The sequence below is a fragment of the Felis catus genome, chromosome D2 (assembly GCF_018350175.1).
Source record: "Felis catus isolate Fca126 chromosome D2, F.catus_Fca126_mat1.0, whole genome shotgun sequence".
NCBI classification, from domain to species: Eukaryota; Metazoa; Chordata; class Mammalia; order Carnivora; family Felidae; genus Felis; species Felis catus.
Window position 1 is genome coordinate 44,526,103 of NC_058378.1, and position 13,131 is coordinate 44,539,233.

A 13,131-nucleotide genomic window follows, 5' to 3' on the forward strand; every position below is an offset into this window, starting at 1 on the left:
CAAGGCTGGGAGTGAGCCTGGACCACTACCCAGCAGTGACTGTGGGAGTTTGGCCCTCATCAAGGACCTAGGAAAGACACCTCGGGGACCAGCCTGTGTAGCCCCACCTCTGGACAGCCAAGGGACAGGCACTACCACCACTCTGTTATCAGGGAGGATTCCTGGGCCAGATATCCTGCCCTCCCCTGCCTTTTCACCAGGTTCAGAGAAACCACCATGGGCTCCACAGGGCGCCAGCTTCAGCCCACAAGTGAGGCCACAGCTGCCGAGAGGGAATTTGCAGCAGGAATGCCCTCCACAAAGGGCAAAGAGGGAATGCTTCTCAGTAGCTCAGCATATGGTTAAGATCCTGGAATCAGATCAAAAGACACAGGATGAAATCACAGCCCTGCCAGGCATCAGCTATGTGACCGAGAGTTACCTGACTTCTAACCTCGCTTCCTCATCTGTACGGTGGGGATGACAGCAGTACCTACACCACATGATGGACTCGACACAGCTCTGCTCAGGGCCTGGTGCCCCACAAATGCTCCGTCAGCGTTGCCTGCTTTCCTGGTTACTGAGAAGCAATCGGTGTCCCAGCATGTGGAGAACCAGAGGGGGAGAAATTAGGGCCCTGTGGGAACCCCCCCGATCAAGAAGCCCCTGGGATTGGGACACCATTGCCTGGGCACCTACAAGGTCCCAGGCCCTGAGCCACGGACATGGTCATGTGTGTTTGCTGAGTCAAACTGGGTTCCTGTAGGCCATGCTCCCTGTTCCCGGGAACCCCTCAGGCCAGTGCGGGAAGTGGACACAAGACACATGACTCCTCCTGGTGCAGTGGGGACCCAGGGAGCAGGACGGAGTAACCACCCTCCCCAGGGACTGGAAGTCTCCACAGAGCAGGAGCCTCAAGGAGGAGAAGCTTGGACCCAGAAGGATGCACAGGACAGGCCTGGAGACATGGAAGTAGCTGGAACGCCTGGGGCACAGGAGGCAGGGTGGAGGGGACACAAAGCCAGACGGAAAGCAGGTATGCCACACGAGAAGCCTGAACTATAAAAGGTCACCAAATTCTCCAAAGTATTCCTAAAGAGTTGGATCAGGTCATTCACTAATTCACCCCCAACTGACAAGCCGGTGCCCATCCTCAAGGCAAGAGATAATTAAGGACAAGTCCAGAGCACTGTGCCCGGCCCAAGTAATGTATCGCTCAATTAAAGGGAGCTACTGCTATTGTTTTATCAAGTGCTTTTTGCAAAAAAGAAAAAAATGCACATGAACGACTGCACAGTGGTTCAAATGAGCTGTACGGACTGTGCCAGGACCACACAGTGGCAGCCTCAGCAGTAGGCTCATCCTGAGGACACAATGCTCAGGCAGGCCTGCCACACATCAGGGGCTTGCCCCCCACCCCCCGCCTCTGACCATGAGCAGCTGGGCCATCAGAGAAACCACAGGACAGAGCTGGCCAACCCCCTCTGCAGAGCCCGCCCCAGCAGGATGACCGCCCATCCTGGTTCGCCTGGCACGGCCAGCTGCACTTGTTGTCTGGAATAGTTATTAATAGCACCACCTTTCCCTTTCAGAAGTTTCTAGGTTTGGGTGACAGCTCATGTGATCAAACTCACCTCTGAGCCATGTGCTTTTAGCTCAGAACTCCGTTGCCCTGGGATTTTCTGAGATTACCTAGACACCCAAGTCAGAAGGCAGCTGCAATCCAGATCAATAGAGGAGGCACGGAGACTCCAGGAAATTTCTCCTCTGCACCTCACTGAGGCAGGGCCCGGACTTTCAGGGTCACATCCTCCAGCTCTGACATAGGCCCCATGCAGACCCGGGGCCCCCTACCACGGCTGCTCCATTCCTGCTGTGTTCTGCCTCCACCAGAGGTGCTGATTGCTGAGTCATACCATTGCCTCCTGGGGAACAGGCACCCGTGGCTGTGCCTGTGGCAGCCTGAAGATGCCATGCCTAGCGAGACCAGAGTCTGTGCACACAGAGGGAGGATGGGGCTCTCACTGTGACCACGGGGTTGCATTCACCCCCAGTCAGAATCTCACCAGTGATGCAGTTCCCTGCCACGCTAGAGCTGTGCTCTGCAGCAAACACCGAGACCTCAATGTCTCCTGAACAATCACCCCCTCAGCTGGAAGGACCAGGCACAGCCTGCCAAGAACGTGCTCAAGGAGGTTGAGAGAGCCCATTGTCTCCAGTTAGGACTTTACAAGGATAACAATGGTGCCTTTGGCTTGGAGAGTGTGTGTTCATTTACATATCTGAGGGAGGACGTTCTCTCTAGCAACATTCAGCTCAAGACATGGGTAATATGCCCATGAGGGAGGCTTTTATGGGGCACTGTCATTCTAGTACATGATCACCATTCACTTTAGAATCTTGCTCTTACTTGCCTCAGAAAATGGAAACAAGGTAGAACCTCATGAGGACCCAGAAGTCCTGCTGAGCACCCATGCTGGCCCTTCAGGTACCTTTGGAGAAAAGTGTCTTGGTTGTATCATAGCCGCCTCAAAACGGCACCTTGGTCTTCAGGTTCCCTCTCAAACCCCACTGCAACCACTACTACCCCAAGCCCCAAGACGGCAGCACACAAATTGCCAGGAAACATTGCCAGGGCCTTTCTCTAAGCATCGCTAATGGCTGCGCCAGCCTCATGAACAACAGGCAGTGTAGGCAGTGTAGACGCAAGACAGCCAATTCAGCCCGCCACCCCATTCAGCCGCAGGACCTGGCCCTATACACCACTCGCCTCCCTTCTGTCTGCCCCAGCTTAGATGTGAACAAAAATGTGCTCTGCCCCACTCCTTTGCTCTCACTGGGCCCCAAGGGCCTACCTTCACTAGAACTACAAGTGTGACAGGTGAATTCCTAAGTCCCTGTCATTCAAGTTCAGCAGACAGAGACCAGTAGACCCCACCATGCTGACTGGGAAAAGTGTCTGACAAAGATCAGTCAGTATCCATGAACGGCAGCCCCAGCCCATGAGAAACAGAACTCCTGAAGCATGCAGCTGCTTAAGGAAGACAGGAAGGTCTCATGAGACCATTGCCATGGTTATTAACATTTACATATGAATCCCTGATAAACAAAACATTAACAAGCTGAACCATCCATAATTTACAATCCCCCTCACTCTCCTGTTGTGTCCTTAGTGATTCAGTGCAGACCAAAATCAAGCTCTCTTAACTCAGCCTCTTCCACCCTCTATGGACCCAGGCCCACCCAGACCAACCCACTCTCCTAATTGTTGCTGGCTTAATCTTCTAGAGACAGCTCTGATCTCCTCAGTTCCTTGCTTACCAACCTCTGATGGCTCTTGCAGGGCCATCCCCTTCCCAGTCTCCTATCCCCAATTGTCTTCGCAGAGCCACACACCTCTACTCCTAGTCCAAGACTTCTGGGGGGCTGGCCCCACTCCCCTACAGAGCGGTGGCCCACCCCAACCAGAGTGCCAACCCTCACTGATTGGTTCAGGGATGGGTTGGTGACCCAAGCTTGGCCTCACAATATCCCCAGAGCCTGTCTGGAGCTTTTAGAACAGAAGCCCTCACTCGTGTTGAGATTGTGGCCACCAAAGCCCAGATAATCTGGTGCATCTGGTGATCACCTTTGTCACCAGGTAGGAAGGGCATTCCTGAGAGTGAAGACAATTGAGAGGAGAAGCAAGACACACAGAAGGAGCGAGAAAGAGAAAGCAAGAGTCTTAAGGATAATATTTAACCACTGGATACAGCCATGCCTGAAGCTAGACATGCCCTTGAACCACCCAGTCTTTAAGCTTCAAAAACTTCTCTTTTCTACTCAAACCAGTTTAACTTGGCTTTCTGTCACTTGTAACTAAAATAGTCCTGAGGAATACAGCTTGGACCATGACTCCAAAAGGAAGTGGACTCAATGACAGATAAATAAGTAATCATCCTGAACTAGAAGGCTAATACAAAGAAGGGAAACCGCAAAGTGCTCTTGGGAGCACTGAAGAGGGAGTATATACTCTGTCTGAGAGCTATGGGGTGTCATCCAAGTTGTCTCTTAAAGGACATTCCAGGTGAGGGAACAGCAAAGACAAAGCATGAAAGGCCACAATGTGTGAGGGAAACAGGAAATAGTACCATGGGGCAAGGCATGGGGTCACTGTGGGAAGCACACATATCTTACTGCAAAGACAACAGAGAGAAAAGTTGCCCTCAGACCACACTACATTCCCTGAGGCCCAATCCAGAGAGAAAGCAGCCCTGGAAAGAAAGCCCTCCCAGGGAGGGCAGTGAGATCCTGACAGTCCAGTTCCCAATCCAGCAAGGCAGAGGAAAGAACAGCAAAGGTGCCAGTCTCCAAGAGTCTCACGGGACCAGGAGAGCTCAGAAAGATCATAGGAGTCCTAGCACCCTGCTCCCAGCAGCCCAGAGCCCACCAGGAGTGTGGCCACTCCAGGCCATGTACATGAGGCTCAGTGATAAACCACAGGTGCAGGGGAGGTGGGAAGCAATGCACAGGAGTCTCCAAGTCCACAACCCACACAAGCAAGTCAGAATGGAAGGAGCCGGGAACCCAGGCCCCCACCCCCAGGCCCCATACACTCTACAGCCCTTGGCCTGGCCCAACGTTTACCCCAGAGACAGCATCGGAGGCTGGCGGGAGAAAGGGGAGCTGAGGAGCCCAAGGCAAGCAGGGGTCCCTCAGAAAAGGGACAGGCTGAGTTAGGGACCACGTCTCCTCAGGCAGCACCAGGCAGCAGCCTGCTCATCACCAGCCCTGCCTCAGCCCAGGGACACAGGGCAATAACCCCACACACCCTTTGGACCTTGGTGTAGGCCATAATCCTCCAGGAAGCCCTCCTGACACTCCTTCCTGGGCTGCTCTCGGCTGCCATTTTGCCCCTCAGCCCCGGTGCTCATCTCATCTGCTGTGGGGATCAACAAAGTGCTGAGTTTCTGTTTTCATGTCCATCACCCCTCCAGACAGGGTTCCTGGGAACAAAGATGGCATCCAGCTCATCCCCACGCCTGGAGCGAAGTACTGTTCAATAAATGCCAACAGCACACCCTGACCTCGCCATGTACAGACACAGCACATACCAAGGTCCTTCGGGTGAGGGTGGGTGGCAGAGATCCAACACACAGGCCCTGATGGAGAGGTCAGCATGCCCATTTGACAGAGAAAAACAAGGGCCGTGACCCCACCAGGTCCCCAAAACTAGGACTCAAACCCAGGCCAGAGCTTCCTCCTTCCCTTCGTTGTCATCATCACCTGGAGTCTGGGCTGCCAACCCTGGAAACCAGGGCAGAGAGGGGGGCTGCAGGGCCCACACACCTTAGGAGAAGCCAGAGGCTTCCCCTCCACAGACACCCCTCATCCCCTGGCAGGCACGGGGGAAGCAGAGACTGCAGGCCTGTCCGGGGAAGGAGGCTGACCCCAGCACACTCAGGGGTACACACCCACCATTCTGCCCACCAGCCTTGCTGGGGGGATGGTGGCCCATCCACAGGCTCCAAGCTGCAGGGAGCTCTTTGTCTGCTCATCTGCAAGCTCCATTTCAAGATCTGTCAGGACTGATGGCAGCCAAGATGCACAGGGTGACAGAGTGATATGAAAAATGGATTCCTCTGTCGCCCTGCAGCCACATGCCCCAGGGAAGCATCAGTGGGAAGAAAGGCTATGTTCTCAGGAAAGCAGAGCCTACTGAATTTGTTGGTAAGCTCATGTTGACGGCTCAGGGATAAGTGTCGGCCACGGGCTCATCATTCTCTGCGCCTGGAGAGAAACAGAAACCCACTGCCCCAGGGCTGAGAGGAAGCCTACCTGGGCCCAGGGCCATCTCTTCACCAGCTCCCTCCTGCCTTTCTTCAGGGGACAAGGTGTTTTCTGTGAGTATGTGAGTGTGCATGTTTACGTGTGTGAGAGAGTGTATGTGAGCATGTGAGTGCAGATGGTTGTGTGAGTGTAGAGTGAGCATGGGTGTGTGTGAGTAGGCATGAGTGTGAGTGTTTGAGTATGAGTGTGTATAAGAGGCAAATGGGGACAGACAAACGGACTTACTGAAAGATAGTGCACAGGGCCTGGGCTCTAAGAAAACCACAGGCCTTAGTGCCCCAGTGGCCTGGGCACGAAACACCCCACTACAGACGCAGGCCTCGAATTCGCTCCTGTCCCTGGCACAGTGCTCAGCCCGGAACAATGTCCAATAGTTGTTGTGGGAAGGTCCCATGATGCCCGGGTTCTCCCAGATACCCAGCCTTTTGTACAGACATACAGTCATTCTCTTCTCTCAGGGCCCCCTTCAGGGCTGCCACAGGATCCCTGGGGGTTCACACACACACCAGCAGGCGGGGAGAAGGAGCAGTCCCTGCCCTCCCTGTGTCCTGCCCCAACCGGTCCCTCACAGGTGGGCACCCTTGAGGCCCCACAGCCCTGGCCCCACAGCCGCCCCCACCAGCTTGCTCACAAAGCCCCACAGGAACTTTTCAGAGCCAGCAAACGCCCTGGGAATCAGGGTGGGCATAAAAGAAGAGCCATTTGATTTGATTACTTGGCTCTGACAAACAGAGCCATTTACATGTTAAAGACTTTTTTCTTTTATTTTATTATTCTGTATATTACATTTCAAACAAAACCCTCAAACCAGTACTGGAGCAAAAGCCTTTTGCATTTTCCACAAAGCAAGCTGTTGTTCGTAGCCCTAGGCCTCAAGCTCAGGGGTGTGGCACCATTGGGAGTGGGGACAGCAAGTATTCACCTTGTAGGAGGGCTGGCAACACTGACTCCATCTTTGGCCCTCCGTCTTGCTCATGTTTGCTCAATGGCCTCTCTTGGGGCTACATGTTCTGGGCCCCTTGGAGACTAATACACAAACCTTAGAAATGCCCAGCAAGGCTGGGATGGGGGGAGGCTTGCTTTGGCTTCCCCAGAATCTGTTAGGAATAACACAGTCCTTCCCCTTCCTGATGCACAGGAAATGCCACAAGATCTCATTAAAGGTTAGCTGTCAGGTGCACACAAGCCCTTTGAGGTGCATGTGAGCCCTCTGATCTCACTACAGTGCCCTTCTGTGTGTCCCCTCGCTCTATAAACTGCAGACTAAGGTCCGGATTTTGTGGAGAGAGAACCATCCAGCTGCTGTGGCTCATCCTCTGCCTGATGCCCCCTGTCAATACGTTACCCTGAACAAAACTCTGTGTAAACTGCACGGAGTGGCCTGCTTTGTTTTCTGGCCCCAAAGTACCTTCTCAGTCTGGGGGAACTTTACTGGCCCCCACCTTCTAACAAACCCGCATCCAAATAAAGCTTGCAGAGTAAAGACACTGCCCTTCAGAGGAGTGTCACCACCAGCCATGCAGAAGGTAGGCGACACCTGGGTAGGCAATGCAAGGACGCAGGTGGAGTGGGAGGCATTCATTCATTCATTCACCACTCATTCATTCCACAAACACCACAGGCACTCAGTCTGGCCCAGGCGCCGTGCTGGTTGCAGTAGATTCACACCAGACACACCTCTCTGATGTCTCAGACCCATACTCTAGTCCAGACAATACCAAGTAGATTATAGAGCATATTCATTGGTGATCCCAGTGAGAGTAAAACTAAATCAGAGAAGGGGATCTTGCAAGCCAAGGGTGGGAGATGGAGGGGCGCTGAAAGGAGGCTGGGGACCCTCCTCCAGGGAATGCTTAAGCAAAGCCCAGTGGACAAGGGAGGAGCCTTCTGAGCTCTGGGAAGAGCCGCTGGGGCAAACTCCTTATGGAAGGCATATGTCGTGCTCGAAGGCAGCAAGGACCAGCGTGGCTGAAGGCAGTGAGCAAGGGAGCCTGTGGGAGCTGGGCAGGGGTAGAGAGGCAGGGCTGCAAAGGGCCTGCCCGCCACCACCCCACCACCTCACCATCTGCCCCCCCACCCCTTATCCCCCACCCTGTCACAACCTCAGCTTTTGCCCTGTAAGATGGGGAACCACTGGGGGCTTTGATCAGAGGGGTGGGGAGATACAAGTTGTTTGTATCAGCATCACTCCGGCTGCTGTGTTGTAAACAGATGGAAGGCGTGAGGACAGAGGCCATTCTGATAATCTGGGTGAGAGATAGTGGTGGCTCAGAGTACAGCCGCAGCCTGTGGGGTGGGAAGTGTCACCAGCAGGAAGGATGGGTGCGTGGGGCATGAGAAAAAGAGGAGAGTGAGGGGGACCCCAAGAGGTTGGGCCTGAGCACTGGGAACGATGGGCAGATGAAAAGGATTCAGGAGCCTGCTTGGGCCAAAGAAAGGGCTTGGCTGGGGACTTGCATATCTTAGAAGCCTATCAGCCACCCAAGGAGGCAACCTGGCCGTCCAAGTGACAAAAGAGTCTGGAGTTGAGGACAGAGGCCCCCAGAGTGGCACACTTAGGAGTCATTGGTGTGTATGCAGTATTTAAAGGTATCAGAAGGTCCAGACTACCAGGGAAGGGAGTGTAAGTGGAGAAGAGAGATATCCAAGGTCTGAGTTGTGGGACACCACAATGTGTGGCTATCAGGGAGATGAGAAGGACCTGGGACACTGCACTGTGTGGCAGTCAGGTGACTGAGAGATTCAGGAACGAGCAGGAGGGAAGGCACTGGAGGTTGAGGGCAGATCAGCAGTAAAGGGGTGGGACATAGGGCAGTAATAAAGGCAGAGTAGGACCAAGGACGACACTGGCTGAGGCAGGAAGCCTCCAACACCTTCCCTCTCCTGTGCGCTGCCCATCCCCTACTAGCAGAAGACCTGCTTCCTACATATTTCACTGAGAAAAGAGAAGCCCGAGGAATAGAAATAGAACCATCCCGTGCTCAGGGAAAGGTGTTGGAGGGAAGACAAAGAAAGTCAAAAGCAACAGCAGAGTGAATGGACTAGAGAAATGCACTGTGATGCAGCCAGCATGCACAAGTGTCCCCTGAAGTTGGCACCAGTGAGACTGGTCGACGTGGATGTCCCTGTTTCTCCACCAGGAGTAGCAGGTTAGGGCTTGGCCAGTGATAGTATCACATCTGAGCTTGTCCTGTTCATCTGTATTTCCCGCACCTATCAAAATTGTACAGGCACTCAACAAATGTTTGAGAGAAGGAACAATCAGAGAGGGAGCTATACCAATGAGACATATACCGTGACCACCTGGCACCACAGCCAAAGAGATGTGGAAATCACAGTGTTCATCCAGGCTGTGGAGGGCCATTTCAATCAGTTGATTCCAAAGTCACCTCTCCCACTTCTCCTGCAGACTGTACTTCTGATTCCTGGCTCCTTCACCAGGGAGGTACCTGAAGCTAGGATCGGCCTTGCCCTAGCAAGCCTTACTGAGAAGCAGGCAGCCTCCCCCGTGCCCACTCTGCCAGCCTCCTGTTATTCACTGAGCCTTCCATACCATGGCCAGCAGCTACAGCCAGTCTCCCCTGCCCCACACACTCCTCAGGATGGCTGAGAACCTACATTCAGTCCCCATGGTTCACCATTAAATGGGATCGTTAGCAAAACTCTGCAGCAAGAGGGGAAAATGCTTCTGAGATAATATAAGAGAAGCCACAGGGTGTAAAATGGATCACCACTGCGGTTATAGCTGTGTACATCTGTTTGCAGATAAGTTCTAGAAGGAGCCACAAAAAAAGTGAAATCATTTGCCTGTTAAAATGATGAGATTGTGGGTTACTACCTTGTTTGTTTTTTTAATTCTGAAAATGTTATTACCTTCTTGGTTATACAATAAATACAAAATATAATTTTTATTATTTTTTTTTATTTTAGAGAGAGCACATGTGAGCAGGGGAGGGGCAGAGAGAGGGAGGGAGACAGAGACAGAGAGGGGGGAAAATCCCAAGCAGGCCCCACACTCAGCACATAGCCCAACGCAGGACTCGATCCCATGACCCTGGGATCACAACCTGAGCTAAAATCAAGAGTTAGATGCTCAACCAACTGAGCCACCCAGGCACCCCAAAAAGTATAATATTTTAAAAATGAGTTATTCTACTACTATATTCTAGACAGGCATAAATATAAAATAAAGTGAAAGGAGATCCCATTCACAGAGGCAACAAAAAATATAATTATTTAAAAATAAACTTGGGGCACCTGGGTGGCCCCGTCGGTTAGGCGACCGACTTTGGCTCAGGTCATTATCTCATGCCCCGCGTCAGGCTCTGCACTGACAGCTCAGAGCCTGGACCCTGTTTCGGATTCTGTGTCTCCCTCTCTTTCTGACCCTCTCCCATTCATACTCTGTCTCTATCTGTCTCAAAAATAAATAAACGTTAAAAAAAAATTTTTTTTAACAAAAATAAACTTAACTAGAGATGTGCGTGACCTACTAAAGAAAACTAGCAGGGGCGCCTGGGTGGCTCAGTCGGTTGGGCGTCCGGCTTTGGTTCAGGTCATGTTCTCATGGTTCCTGGTTCGAGCACCGCATCAGGCTCTGTGCTGACAGCCTGGAGCCTGCTTCTGATTCTGTGTCTCCCTCTCTCTGGCCCTCCCCCACTCATACTCTGTCTCACCCTCTCTCTCAAAAATAAACAAACATTTAGAAAATAAATAAATAAATAAATAAATAAATAAAAGAAAAGAAAACTAGCAAACTTTATTGGGAGTTATAAAAGATGATTTGACTAAATAGAGAAAATAACCATTCCCAGCTGGGAAGACTGTGTTATGAAAACGTCAATTTTCCCCAAAAGTTAATTTATAAATTTAATTCAATCCCAATCAAAATCTTAAAAGGGTTTCCTAAAGGAATTAAATAAAATCATTATAAAATCATTTTGAAAATAAACAGATGAGAATATTAAATAAAATTCCATAAAGGAAAAAAATGAGAGGAAACTAGATATAAAAATAGGTTATACAGCAATAATAATTAAAGTACTATATAACTGGCACAAATACAGAGATATGGATCTGAATTTAAAAATCCAGAAACAGACCTAATTGCCCATGATAATTTCATGTATTACAAGGTAGACATCACCAAACAATGGAGACAGGAATTCTTGATTAATAAACTGTGCTGTGGCAACTGGCAGTTTCAAGGAAAAGTAGTTAATTCAGAAACGCACTTTACCTCACACGCCAAAAAACAAACTCTGGAGGGATTAAAGAGTCAAATGGGGAAGTCAAACGAAAGAACAACTTAGCAGGAAATATTTATCTGTTCTCTGGAGGGAGTGATAACTTTTCAAGTTTCAAACTGATAAAAGGACGTACGAAAAAAATAAATAACAGATTCAACAACATAAAAGCTTTGTAGAAAGGGAACAAGATAACTAAAATTAAAATAGTCTAAGAGAATATTTGTGGCAACGTGTCAGGCTGAGTGTTGATAGCACCATAATATAAAGAGTTCACACAAACCGGCATGAAAACTTCAAGATGCCAACAGATGAATGGGCGGAAGGAACAGAAATCCGCACGAGGAGATAGCCGAGGCAAACACACACAAGGAGAAAGGCTCCATCTCTCTGGTAATCAAATGGGAAATCACTTCACGTCTATTAAAATAGCACTAAAGAACAACAAAGGTTTGTCAACGCAGTGCCAAGTGCTTGTTGAGTTATAGTAAAACTGGTCTTCTCATGCAGCTGATGGGGAAATGATCCTTTCAGAAAACAACTTGGCTTCGCTATGGTTCAAGTACCATGAACATGGCCAAACGATCTGACCCAAGAATCTCCCTTTTTCTGAGAAAACGGTTAGAAGGAAAAGGCTCCTTCAAGATGTTCAACATGGCTTGAAGTAGAATACCCAGAAACCAGAAACAGTCTCAGCAATCTAAACCTCTAACAAAGGGGCATATTTAAATAAATTAAAGAACATCAACTTTAATGGCCAATTTATGCAGCCATTGAAATGATAATTAGGAAAACTCGGTAGCTACAGTGAAAAATGTTTACAGGATAATAAAGAAAGCTGTAACCAAATCTGCAGTTGTGCTATGATTGAAAATATGCCTATGGACCAAGGGCTGGAAGGGAATAGAGACAATGAAAATAGAATCGTGGGGCTTGGTTCTATTCTTCCTCTTCCAATGGAATAGCATTTTTGTGTGTTACATAAAAACTTAGACACAGGAATCTCTTTGGCTGTGTGGTCAGCCTCACCTGACACTCCTCTCTGAGCTCCAGAAACTGTGTCCTGGGGCTGAGGGGTCATGTCACCCCCTGGCCATTCTGTCAGGACCTGGGGCCCATTAGGTCTGGCCGGCCTGGGCTCTCTGGGAGCTCCGGACCTCTGCTGTGCTTCTCCTAGGATGCTCGAAACACTCTTCCTACCTCCCTGGAACAATCCTGGGAACAATCCTGGAACAATCAACAACATAAAAGCTTTGTAGAAAGGGAACAAGATAACTATTGTTAATAGTTAATAGACAAATTAAAATAGTCTATCCTCAGGATTCATCCTGAAACACGCTCCATGAAGCTTCCTCAGCAACCTCCCTCTACCATATACAAACTCCACTTCATAGCACAAACAGCTGTTCTGGACACAGAGCTGCCAGCACGTCTGTGTTGTGTTCCTGTTTAGCCTCAGGGGCTCCTTAAGGACAGCGATTCTGTCCAGTCTACCTTTGGAAGTCCAGCACTGAGCTCCCACCAGGCACAGAAAGTGTATCAGCAGAGACACTCTGCTTCTCACTGACACTCACGGCATCAATGGCCATCCCAACTGGATGATGGGACAGACCTGCGAGCTGGAGACGGTCTTGAGGGCAAGAAATGCTGGCACCGCTAACTCGCCTCTCCCTGGGTTGGCCAAGCTTCTGCCTGGACCCAAACAGGATATGTAGTGCGTTCAGTAGTCTCCCCCCAAAAAGTCACATTTACAGGGAACCTCAGAATGCAACCTATTTTTGGAAATAGGATGTTTGCAGATATAATTAGTTAAGATGAAGTCATATTGGATTGGAGTAGACCCTAAATCCTTATATGGCCCAGGGTCCTGATGAGAAGAGGAGAGCACACCCAGAAACACAGAGGGAAGGTCTTGTGACAATGGTCATAGAGACCAGAATGATGCATCAACCAGCCACGGAACGCCAAGGGCTGCTGGAAGCCACCAGAAGCTAGGAAGAGAGAGGCAAGGAAGGATTCTTCCCACAAGCCTTCAGAGAGAGCATGGCCTTGCTGACCCCTTGATTTGAGACTTCCA

The 13,131-nt window shown here is 50.4% G+C and overlaps 1 protein-coding gene across 4 annotated transcripts in view; it reads right to left on the bottom strand.

The window, feature by feature from the left end:
• GRID1 (glutamate ionotropic receptor delta type subunit 1) overlaps nucleotides 1-13,131 on the bottom strand; it is a 698,930-nt gene that overhangs the window by 620,292 nt on the left and 65,507 nt on the right. The window contains exon 1 of one of the 4 annotated variants that reach the window (XM_045040237.1): nucleotides 1,614-1,637. The exons of the other annotated variants lie outside the window; for them this stretch is intronic. The gene's annotated coding sequence lies outside the window, so the exon portion shown is untranslated. Of the gene's footprint in view, nucleotides 1-1,613; nucleotides 1,638-13,131 lie in introns of those variants that run through there. 4 annotated transcript variants of the gene reach the window in all.